This window comes from Molossus molossus, unplaced genomic scaffold (assembly GCF_014108415.1).
Source record: "Molossus molossus isolate mMolMol1 unplaced genomic scaffold, mMolMol1.p scaffold_m16_p_16, whole genome shotgun sequence".
In the NCBI taxonomy this organism is placed as follows: Eukaryota; Metazoa; Chordata; class Mammalia; order Chiroptera; family Molossidae; genus Molossus; species Molossus molossus.
The window spans coordinates 67,492,380-67,503,462 of NW_023425351.1; the positions used below are offsets into that span (position 1 = coordinate 67,492,380).

At 48.6% G+C, this 11,083-nt stretch overlaps 1 protein-coding gene across 7 annotated transcripts in view; it reads right to left on the bottom strand.

Annotated features, from left to right (window-relative positions):
• Nucleotides 1-3,466, bottom strand: part of ASAP1 (ArfGAP with SH3 domain, ankyrin repeat and PH domain 1) — a 234,359-nt gene extending 230,893 nt beyond the window's left edge. For all 7 annotated transcript variants that reach the window (XM_036263734.1, XM_036263729.1, XM_036263727.1 and 4 more), the window contains exon 1: nt 3,444-3,466. The gene's annotated coding sequence lies outside the window, so the exon portion shown is untranslated. The remainder of the gene's footprint in view (nt 1-3,443) is intronic.
• Nucleotides 3,467-11,083: the final 7,617 nt, after the last annotated feature.

The following is an 11,083-nucleotide window of genomic DNA, read 5'->3' on the forward strand; positions in this document are numbered from 1 at the left end:
GGAAGGCTTTGTAATGATGCTTATTCATCTGCTTTTTCCCAGAATCCAGGGTAGGGCACAGCACACAGGAACTGCCTGACACATTTTGAAGGCTCGAAGGAAAAAAAATGAAGGGAGGGAGGCAGGGCAGGAAACAAGAGCAGGATCCGTTTGCCGATTCTCGGTCTAGATAGAAACATCCTTCCTCTAGGTACCTAGCTGAGGAATGGCCGAGGCCCTGGAATTTCTGCTTGAATTTTAAACAGCCTCAATTACATTGAAAGGGTTCTCACAGTAGAACTTGAATATGAGTGTTTTTTTCCTAAAACACATTTCTTTTCCTTTTACAGCCAGATATCATAGTCTTTCCAGCCAACCCTCCCAACAATGTCAGAAATGCAGCTCCGAGTGGAGGGGTCAGTGCTTCTGCGTTCAGCTCATGGGACACATTTCCCGTCCATGTTCAGCATTCATTCCTGACCCCTGTCCTGCGGCCAAAAAGGGACATCAGCTGTGCTCAGGGAAATTCAATTTGGGCTGACAGCTGGCGGCATGATAATGACAGGGCATCTTCCCTGACCTTTGGAAAAGCAAAGGCAGAGGAGCAGCCACAGAGGTTTCTCCTGGGCTTGGTGTAGGGAGTCTGAAGTTTAGGTCAGTAAGTTTCTACCTATGGAGAAAAACCTAAAAACAAGGCGAACTGATTTCTACTCCTGGCTCGGAATTCAATTCAGCTTCCATTTGCTGTCCCTCCCCTCCGCTCCCTTCCCCCTCCCCCCCTGACTGGTGGCATTTGGGGGTAAATAAAGGAAACATTTTGAGCATCCCCAGGGATGACAACTGCACTGTTGTGGGTGTGCTTTTATTCATTCATTCATTCAAACATTTATTTTAATAACCTAACATAGTCAGAGGTCCCTGGACTTATGTGTTGGTGATAGAACAAGTCTCTACACCTGTGGGTCCCCCTTCTCATCTACTGAGCTCCTGCCCAACACCTGGCTGCTCCACGGAGGCCAGGTGGAGGTCAACATCTGTCACAGTGACAAACCAAGGGGGGCACAGCTGAGCCCTTCTCTGAGCAGTTAACAGGAACAGAAGGAACGGCTTTATGTTGTTAATGCAGCCTCCCGGTGTTCTACAATCTTACCCACTGATGTAGCAACTCTTCTCCCTATCAAAGCAGCCGGTGGGGATGCAAATCTGGTATTTGCACGGTTGGATTTACACTCCCCAGGGCATCCCACACTGAGCCTGGCCCAGGGGCTGTGGATCTGGACGACAGCTACATCTTTCCTGTTCCTCTACCAGCGGTTCTCAACCTGTGGGTCGCAACCCCTTTGAGGGTTGAACGACCCTTTCACAGGGGTCGCCTAAGACATGACAGTAACAAAATTACAGTTATGAAGTAGCAACAAAAATAATTTTATGGTTGGGGGTCCCCACAACAGGAGGAACTGTATTAAAGGGTTGCGGCATCAGGAAGGTTGAGAACCGCTGCTCTAGACAGAAAGCCCCGTGAGGAGACGGCTTGCATCCCTGTTCCCCACGCACCCTAGCCCAGTTCCTGGCACATAAGTAATGAGCAACTGATTGACCTATGTCATAGGAATGAGCCAACAAAGAAATAAATATAAAGAAATAAAGGTGTTGGGCCTTATGTCCCAGTTAAGAGAGTGTGGGTTTAGCTGTATTCATATTATATTTCAATAATATATATATATATGTATGTATATATATACATATATACACACACACACATATAAATACAGCAGGTCCTTGGTTAATGTCATTACAACATTAATGAGATGCTGTCGGAACATAACTCTTGTTTATATCACTAAGCCTATGGTAAAACTGGTTTTGTGATATGTCATTTTGCTTAAAGTCACAGAACCTAAAGACGATGTCAAGTGAGGACGTACTGTGTATAAAACTGTCTATGTCATAAGTATGCCATCGAAGGAATTTTTACACCGTGTAACCAGCTCCCAGACCAGGAAATGGAAGGTTTGCAGAACGCCAGAGCCCACCCCAAGCGCCCTGCCGGTCACTGTCGCCTACCTGCCCCAGAGTGCAGCCAGGGTCTCCCATATATCCCTGCAGCAGCCCTGTACCACCTGTTTGAACTTTTAGGTAAGAGAGAAATATACTTCTACCTTCTCTAAGCCGAGGTTCTTTTAGATTTTATATCATTCACAGCAAAACCTCATCCTGAATTATGCTCTAAGTTATTGCAATTATAATTCATATCACCAAAAAAAGACACCTGCAAAATGAATGTCACCTTTGTGTTAGTGTCTTGATTTAAAAAACAAAACCAAATCAAAATGACTTCAGGTAACCCTGTGATCATCAAACTCTGAAAATAAGCAGGCAAAGTCTCATTCTTCCAGGAGCGTGGTTAACAGCCCGGTCACCTTGTGTCCAGTTCCTTCCCTTCTGCCACTCACCTCTCCCACCCATTCTGCGCACGTTTGCTTCTCTATCCTTACAAATTGCTTTCCTCCTAAAATTTGGAATAATTACAATACTCTATGTGCCTACTTTATAGAAGGCACTATATTGTATACCTTACCTTTTTTTTTTTTTAATCTGCATAAAAAACCTGAAAAATAAACATCACTCCCTTTCATAGATAAGAAAACAGAAGATACAGAGGTTGGTGACATGCCTGAGGTCAGACAGAAGGTTGGTGGCAGAGCCAGGATTCAATCACCCCTCCAGCACCCATAATCCCCAGCACTCCACTGACTTCTGGGGAAGACCAGCCATAGCAGGTCAACCCTGTGTCTGGTACCCTGGTGACTTAAAGACCTCTCGGGATGCTCTGTGATTCCTCTGCCTACTTTTCAAGGTTCTTCCTGTCCAGTATAGTTTTTTATTGTCCTCTAACACAAACCTCCACCCATGGAGGTCAGACTCCTTTGACTCCACCATGTGCCCCTATACAGGGCCTCAGTATTCCCAGCTGCAAAATGGGGCCAATCATACTTTTACCAAGAAGTAACATGGCATCGAGGGAAAAGCAGGGGACCTGGAATCAGGAGAAACTGACTTTAGATCCAGCTGGGCGAGTTCTTTATCTGTGAAATGAATGGAGTAATTCATCCCTGCTGGGATCTTTGGGTGGATCGAAGGAAGGAATATTTTTGAAAAGCCACCCGGCTAGAATAGGGCCTGTTATTGTTGGCAGGGTCCTTGCTGTTGCTATTTCTGAATTCATGCTGGTACTACTACCTCCCACCTTTCCTTCTGCATAAAGGAGACAGGTCAGGTGAGAGGAAACCCTTTGAAAAGTCCAGATAGGTCTACACGTACCCCGCTAGCGATCTGTTCACTGTGAATACTCATACCCGTGGTGTTTCTGTCCCGTTCAAATTGTGCACGTGGACACCCCCAGAAGACTCCCTCCACATTTCCGGGGCCTGGCTGCCCAGACAGGATGGGCTAAGACCACTCACCGATTCCATGGTGTATCTCTTGAAAAACTGGAGAGCCTGCAGGCTGAAGATCTCATGTCTCAGCTGTCACACCAGAAAATGACCTGCATGGGGGCAGAAAGAAAGTGACAAGAGTCATCCAGTGGGCCTGGGCAGAAGGTACTGTCTGAAGAAGGCTCTTCAGCACGGGGTGGCTGTCCAGGCATGTTAAGGGACACAGGCAGGAAGCCACCATTCAGCAGTCCACGCTGGGGCTGACGTCACACCACTGGATCCTGCAAGGGCTCAGGAGTCATCTTGCATTCTATTTCTAGCTCCACAATGGAGAGCAATTTACAAGTCATTAACTTCCCTAGACCTAGGCTCCTAAACAAGAAATTCAAGTGTGCTGACAGGTGCGACAGACAGACAGATGGACAGACATCTGCAGCTGTACGCCCACAGGAAAGCAGAGGTGTTCCCCCAGCAAAGGGAACCAACCCCAGGAAAGAGGTAGATATAGATGGAGATACATATTTCAGCCCCTCTGAACCCGAGAGAGGATTTTAATTAATTCATGCATATCAAAGCTTAATTAATTGCTGAGTGCACAGAGCACGGGAAGTCTGGGGTAAACGGTGTTCGTAAGGGACCGGCTCCGGAGTTTGGGAATGGGCGGGAAGCTGAGGTGACGCTGCGGGAACAAGACCAGCTAAGAGACCTCACGGCCCTTCTCCAGCGATGCCTGGCTCAGCGCGGCACGTCCACCTGGGGCCAGAAACTGGGGGGCACTCCTCACCCACCCTCTCCATCACCCCGGCATCCAATCCCATTCCCTTAGTCCCTACCTAAGGACCTCTCAACCCGTCTCTCTCATAATCACCACTGACTCAGCCCTGGACCTTGTCTCCAACCTCCTCCCCGGGCCATTCCAACGGCCTCCGGAATGGTCCCCACTCGTCACCATCTCTCCTTCTGAAGTCCGGTCCCCACACTGAAGCTAGAATAACCTTTGGCTCGTTTGTGTTTTATTATGGAGAATGTTGTAAACACAAAAATAGAGGAGAGTACCAAGAACCCCAGGTACCCACCACCTAGCCCCAATCAACGTCAACTCACAATCCACCCAAGCCCTCCATACCCTCATCCTTCCCCTCCCAATATTATTACTTCAAAGCAAATTTCAGGCATCTTATTATTTTAGTCCAGTAGTACAGCATGTATGCCAAGATGAGGTCTTTTTATAAAAATATAATTGCAATACCATCGTCATACCTAAGAAGATAATTCTTCAAGTCACCAAACACTCAGTGATCAAATCTCTGTCTCGTAAATGTTTAAAAATTTTAACAACTGTTTTTTTGAAGTCCAGACCCAAATAAGTTCCTCACCTTATAACTGGATAATAAGCAGAATGAAAATCTTAAAACACAAATCTGATTATGTCACCCCCAACCCCACCCCCAGCTCAACATTTTCCAGTGGCTTCTTAGTGCTTTAGGATAAAAACCCAAATCATTTAACAGGGTCTGACTCTTGCCCACTTCTCTGGCTTCTTCTTGTCCACCCGGGTTCACTGCTACAGACGCATGACCTCCTTTCAGATCCTGAAACCTGCCATGGTCCTTCTGCCCCAGGTCCTTTGCACATGCTGTCCCCTTTGCCTGGGAGGCTCCCTCACTCACTCTCTTTGCCTAGTTAACTCCTGTACTTCCTTAAGTCTTACTTCAACTACTAATGTCCTCCACAATACTAATAGATATTTCATATAAATAATCAAACCACTTCTTTCAAACTGAATCTTCCTTTAAATTAGATGGGGAATTGGCGGTCTTAACCCAAAGTTCACGTGGCAAAGTGACGGACTCGGGATAGCCAGACGACGTTGGATGACTCACACTTCCCAATGTCCAAACCACAAAGCTACAGTAATCAAGACAGTGTGGTGCCGACACGAGAATAAACAGATGCTCCCTAAGAATCACGGAGCATGATCTTCCTGTAACATTCACCTCTTGGCCACTACCTTACTTAGCACGCGTCTATGAAAAATAAGGCCTTGTTACTTCAGTCAATCACTGCCTCTCCCCGCCCACTATTCAGCTTGAGTTTCCTTTGCGTTCCTGCTTCGCCCAAGTTCACAAGCTGAGACAGAGTACAAAGAGGCTGGATCACTGCTCCTAATCCTTCACTCCCAACCCGAGATAATTCCACATCCCTGCCCTTTGTCATGGACTTTGCAGCGCTTCCCACCAAGTGGGTGGTGGTGATTTCCCTGTCCCCTGGATTCTGGTCTGACCATTGACTTCTTTAGCCACTGGAATGTGGAGGTGACAATGTGTAGGTTCCAGGTCCCTCCCCATTGCACTCCCGTGATGGGGCAGGAGTATGTCTCCCCGAGCCCCTGTCAGCCGCTGCCTTTCACTCTTCACCCCAGACTGACGAAGGACAGGGGGCAGCTCTGAACCCACCCTGAAGTCCAGCCGGAGCCAGCCCAGACCAACTTAGATCAGTCAAGCCACAACTGACCCACAGACCCATGAGCATGAGAATAAATACGCACTCAAGCGAGCCACGGCAATTCTGAGGATTTGTTACTCGGCAGAAACGGACTGATGCACGCGGGCACGCTAAGTGTGGACCCCAGTGAGTACGGACTGCAAAGGGAAAGCCCTGCACAGACAGCAGGGGGGGGCCCTCACGGCAATCCTGCAGGGTAGACTTGGGCCAGTTTTGCCGCGGACAACATCGAGGCTCAGAGACATGCTGCAATGTGTCCAAGGCAGAGGGGGGCAGAAAGGGGACTCCAACCCAGACTGTCTCACTCAGAGGGTCCCAGTCAGATTTGCCCTCTACAAAAGGGTCTCGCAGATACTCAGAGATAGCCGTCAGGTGAGTCCCTGGCCCACCAACCCTTGTTCCACTTCGTATAAAGGGTCTTCATGCGAGGCTCCCAGGAGAGGGTGCAAAGCCCCTAGGCTTAATTCAAGTCAGATGCCCTGAGTTCTAATCCAGCTCTGGCCCTGAGCCAAGCCCTGGCCTGGTCATTGAGCCTCTCTGGCTCTCAGGTCCCTTGGCTTGTGAAATGAGGCCACTAATCTTAGCCTGGCCTACGTCACTAGATGGGCGTGAACCTCCAGAGAGACGGTGTGTGAAACAGCTTTGTGAGCTGTGACACCCAAGTTAGTTCACCTCCTGCGCCCTCGACGGTGAACCCACTCAAATCAGGTCAGCTTCCATGTATATGTCAGGATCGCACCCACACTGCTTTGGGACCCATTTATGCTTTCAGATTGATTTCTTTCCCCAGAGATCATTTCTTTCTGCAAGGAAGTAAACCAGGTTCATCACAAAAAAATAGTAAGGCACTGAGCTAAAATTTTTTATGATCCCCAAACCTAGAGATAAATAGTTAGGATTTTAAGGTTATTTTCTTCTGGGAACTTTGTAAGGGTGAAATAAATAATGCACTTCCATTAATATAATTTTCTTAGAAACAGGAAACTGCCCTGGCCGGTTTGGTTCAGCGGTTAGAGCGTCGGCCTGCGGTCCTGAGAGACCCGGGTTCGGTTCCCGCTAAGGGCACGTACCTCGGTTGCAGTTTGTCCCCGGCCCTGGTCGGTTGTGCGGGTGGCAGCCACTTGATGTGTTCCTTTCACATCGATGTTTCTCTCTCTCTCTGTTCCTTTCTCTCCCTCCCACTCTACCTGAACAAAAAATGGAAAAATGTCCTCGGGTGAGGATAAAATAAAAAAAAAAGAAACAGGAAACTAACTACCAGTAACTAGGAAAAATTTCATTTTGCTTTCTTTCATTCAGTCATTCATTCAACAAGTATTTGTTTTGTACCTCTCATATGGCAGAGACTCTTATTTTATTTTATCGTCACCCGAGGATATTTTTCTATTTATCTTCAGATAAAGTGAGAGGCAGGGAGAGAGAAAGAGAGGGAACCATTGACATGAGAGGGACACATCGACTGGTTGCCTCGCACATGACCCCAACCAGACCTGGGACGAATCGCAACTCAGGTACATGCCCTTGACAAGAATCGGACCCGCAACTCATTGGTCCATTGGCCGACGCTCTAACCGCTGAGCCAAACTGGCCAAGGCTGGCAGAGACTCTTTTAGATGCCGAAGAAGAGCCAAGAATAAAAGAATCTTCATGATCTCAAGGAACTAGCAGACATCCATTCATTGCTTTTTTCATCCAGCAAATATGGAACACCTACTATATGCTGGGCACTTGTTAACAACAACAACGATACCAATCGTAACAAACACCGACAGCATTCTTGCTAGATCTGTACTCTGTCATTTTGCCTTATTTTTATAAGTTGGCCTTTAGAACAAACACATCTGAATTAGAACTCAGATCAGGGCTCTTTGGCGAGTTATTTATCCTTTCCCTTTCCTCATCTTAACGTTGGGATGATTCAAGGACTCACCCCATCCGGGCACTGTGAGAATTAGTAAGGGGATGTAGTTAAAGCACTGAGCAAAAGGACTGCTTCCCAGTGGTCGATGAAGAAATGGCACTAGTGGTGGTGATAGTATTACCTCATTTAACCTGCACAACCACCCTACTAGAAACTGAAACGCAGAGGTTAAGGGATTTGTCCAAGGCCATGCAGGTTACCGCTTAGGAACCTGGGGCGCAATCCCACCTGGGACCCTCTGAGAGTGGAGAACACACCTCAGAATTGTCCCACCCGGGAGGAGGGGGAGGAAGCTGGGGCATTTATGCACCGATTACTGAGGACTGCCAAGGATGGGCTCAGACAAGAGTTTCAGAAAGCCCTCCTAAGAAACAGGCACCATCTATTCCTTCCGGGCTGGGCTCAGCTCACGGGCAGGGAACACACAGCGTCTGTATACAAGTGCTCAATAAATACACCCGAGAATATGTGATACCAACTCCTGTGGTCTTCTCTACCAGCTCTCATTTCCGGCTGCCACCAGTGATGAAAATTGAAAGTGTCTACCTGCTAGAGCGAACCAGAATTCATGACCATCAAGCATCGCATTTTTTATCCACCCACATTTCTGCTTTTCCACTGACATTCTATTCGGTGACTTACGGTATGTCAGTCAGGACAGCGATTTCTGCGTGCCAGGCAGAAATAAGGGACATAAATTGTTTGGTGCACAAACCCCTCTTTATTGCCAAATCCCCAAATAGGTGTTGAATTTTATTCAACAGGAGTGACTGCGGATGTTGGGACTCGCATCCTTTCACAGAGGATGTTGGGAACTCCTGAGTCATCTGCAGCTGGCTCCAGCTCGGACAGTTTTTTTCCCATAACATCACAGCAGACAGCCTTCCTATGTACGGATGCGCTTCTCCTGTTCTGTGGAAGCTGTGCTTAGGAGACAGCCCATCATGTGCTTATGCCAATCTGCCTATCTATCCAAGGCCAACTTGTCTAGCCTCCTGCTTTGAGATTCCCCTTCTTTCAGAAAGCTTTCTCCAACTTCCCCAGCAACAATCTATCCGTTTCTGAACTCTTCCTCAGTAACAGTAACGACAATGACAACAGTGACCCCTGAGTGAGCAATCCCTAGGGACCAGACCCAAGCTAGGCATCTTCATCGTCGCATTCAGTCCTCACCATCACCCTGCAAGGAACTGTGATCGTCTCAATTTGACAGACAAGGATACCGAGGCTCCCAGAGTGATGGAACCTTTCCCAAGTCACATGGATAGTTGGGGATGGCACCTTCAGAACCCAAACTCTCACAGTTCCTTCAGGCCCCCTGGGAAGAACTGCAAATTTGGAAAGTGAAACCTCCGCAGATCTGCCTAGGGTTTGCTGGGCTGCTGACTATTTTAACAGTGCAGACGAAGTCCTTTCGAATAATGGCGTGTTTACTCTCAGCGAGCGTGCTGAGCGCGAGGCCATCTGGAGGCTGCGCCCCTGGGCTCACTGTGTAGGAGAAGGCAGCCTGGAGCGGGGAGCTCCCCAAGCAGAGGAAAGAAGAGAGACTTTGGGGCAGGAAGACCTACACTCCCGCAAAGCCTCCCCCACCTCATTGCTGTGTGGTCTTGGGCAATGAACTTCACCTCTCTAAGCCTGTATCTTCTTCTGGAAAAAGGAAATGGTAGCAGGTTATGATGTGCCCACACACGTTGTCTTCATGGTCACAAGTCCATTAAAGGCCAAGTGCCTCCCCCTGAAGTCACACCTGAGACTTTCTGCCCAAGCTTGCTCTCGGCCACCACGGGGCCGGCTGGAAGTGTCAGGGAACTACAGTCCCCAAGTACGGCCCCCAGGCAAGGATGTGAGAGATGCTAGCACAGAGCAGAGGTATGGTGGCCAACTGCCACCACTGTGACAGCCCACAACTAGACAGGACGTCCGCAGCCCCAGGTCCTGACTAGCACCATGGGCGTGGTGGTCATCATGTTGTAGCTGGTCATCATGTTGCCCATAGCCCCAGGGACAGCCAGGGATGCAGCTGAGGCTGGAAGTCACCTTCCAGGAGCAGCACCTCCATGTCCCGTCTCCAGCCTGGCCAAAGCAAAGGGAACCAGGGGGATACCAGACAGAAAGGCAGGAAGAGGGACTTCTGAGTGCACAGAGGAGTACGTTCAAAGTCACAGCCTAAGAAAGAGCTTCTGCTGGGCAAGTGTTTGCTGACCCCTCTGCCATACCCAAGGCACAGCGCTGTCACAACTGGCCTGCTGGACGGTGCTCCCGGGCATCCTGCACCCACGTGCTGGAGCAAGCCCTGTCCGAGCGCCTGACTCGCTGCCACCCCAGCCCGGCTGGCCTCCTGCTCCAGGGTCTCAGCCTCCCCACGCCTGGACGTGGTGTTCATCCTGGGGATCGGGCCAAGCTGTGTCACCTCTCACTTGCCACTGCCTCATCTGCCAAGTGGGACTGTCACAGTTGAGTCGGGGTCATTGTACAATCCGGGCCCGTAGGAGGCACAAACCTACTGGCTGGTCTGTGAGCCGGGGTGGGGGAGGGGGCCCTTGTTTGACTTGTTCACCAGGAAATGCTCAGTACTTAGAATAGTAAATTAATTTTTTAATTATTTATTTAATTTTGGTAAAAAAAAAATAAAAAATAAGTAAAAACCACACCTAGAGAGCATAGAATTTACCATCTTAACCATTTTGAGGTGTACAGGTCAGTTTAGTGTTAAGTACATTTATATCGTTGTACAACCAATCTCTGGAACTTGTTCATCCTGCAAAACTAAAACTCTATATCCACGAAACATGAACTCCCCGTAACCCCGGCCCCAGCACCTGGCCCCCACCACCGTGCTCTCTGTTCGGTGCATGTGACGACTCCAGGCATCTCATATATGTGGCCACACAGTAGCATGCTGTCGTCAAGGTCCACCGTGTTGTCACATGTGCCGGAACTGCCTCCCTTTTGAAGGCCAGATAATATTCCACTGTCTGGATAGATAACATTTAATTTTGTGTTGTTGTTTTTTTAGTTGATTTGAGGGAGGGGGGAGTAAGAGAGAGAGAGACAGAGAGCGAGGGAGAGGGAGAGAAACATCTATTGGTTGTTCCATTTATGTATACATGAGTTGGTTGATTCTTGCATGTGCCCTGACTGACCGGAGGTTGAACCTGGAACCCCGGTATATCGGGATCAAATGAGAAACTGGGGTTCCTTCGAGACCACAGCCCAGCACCAGTCCTCAGCAGCGAGCGTA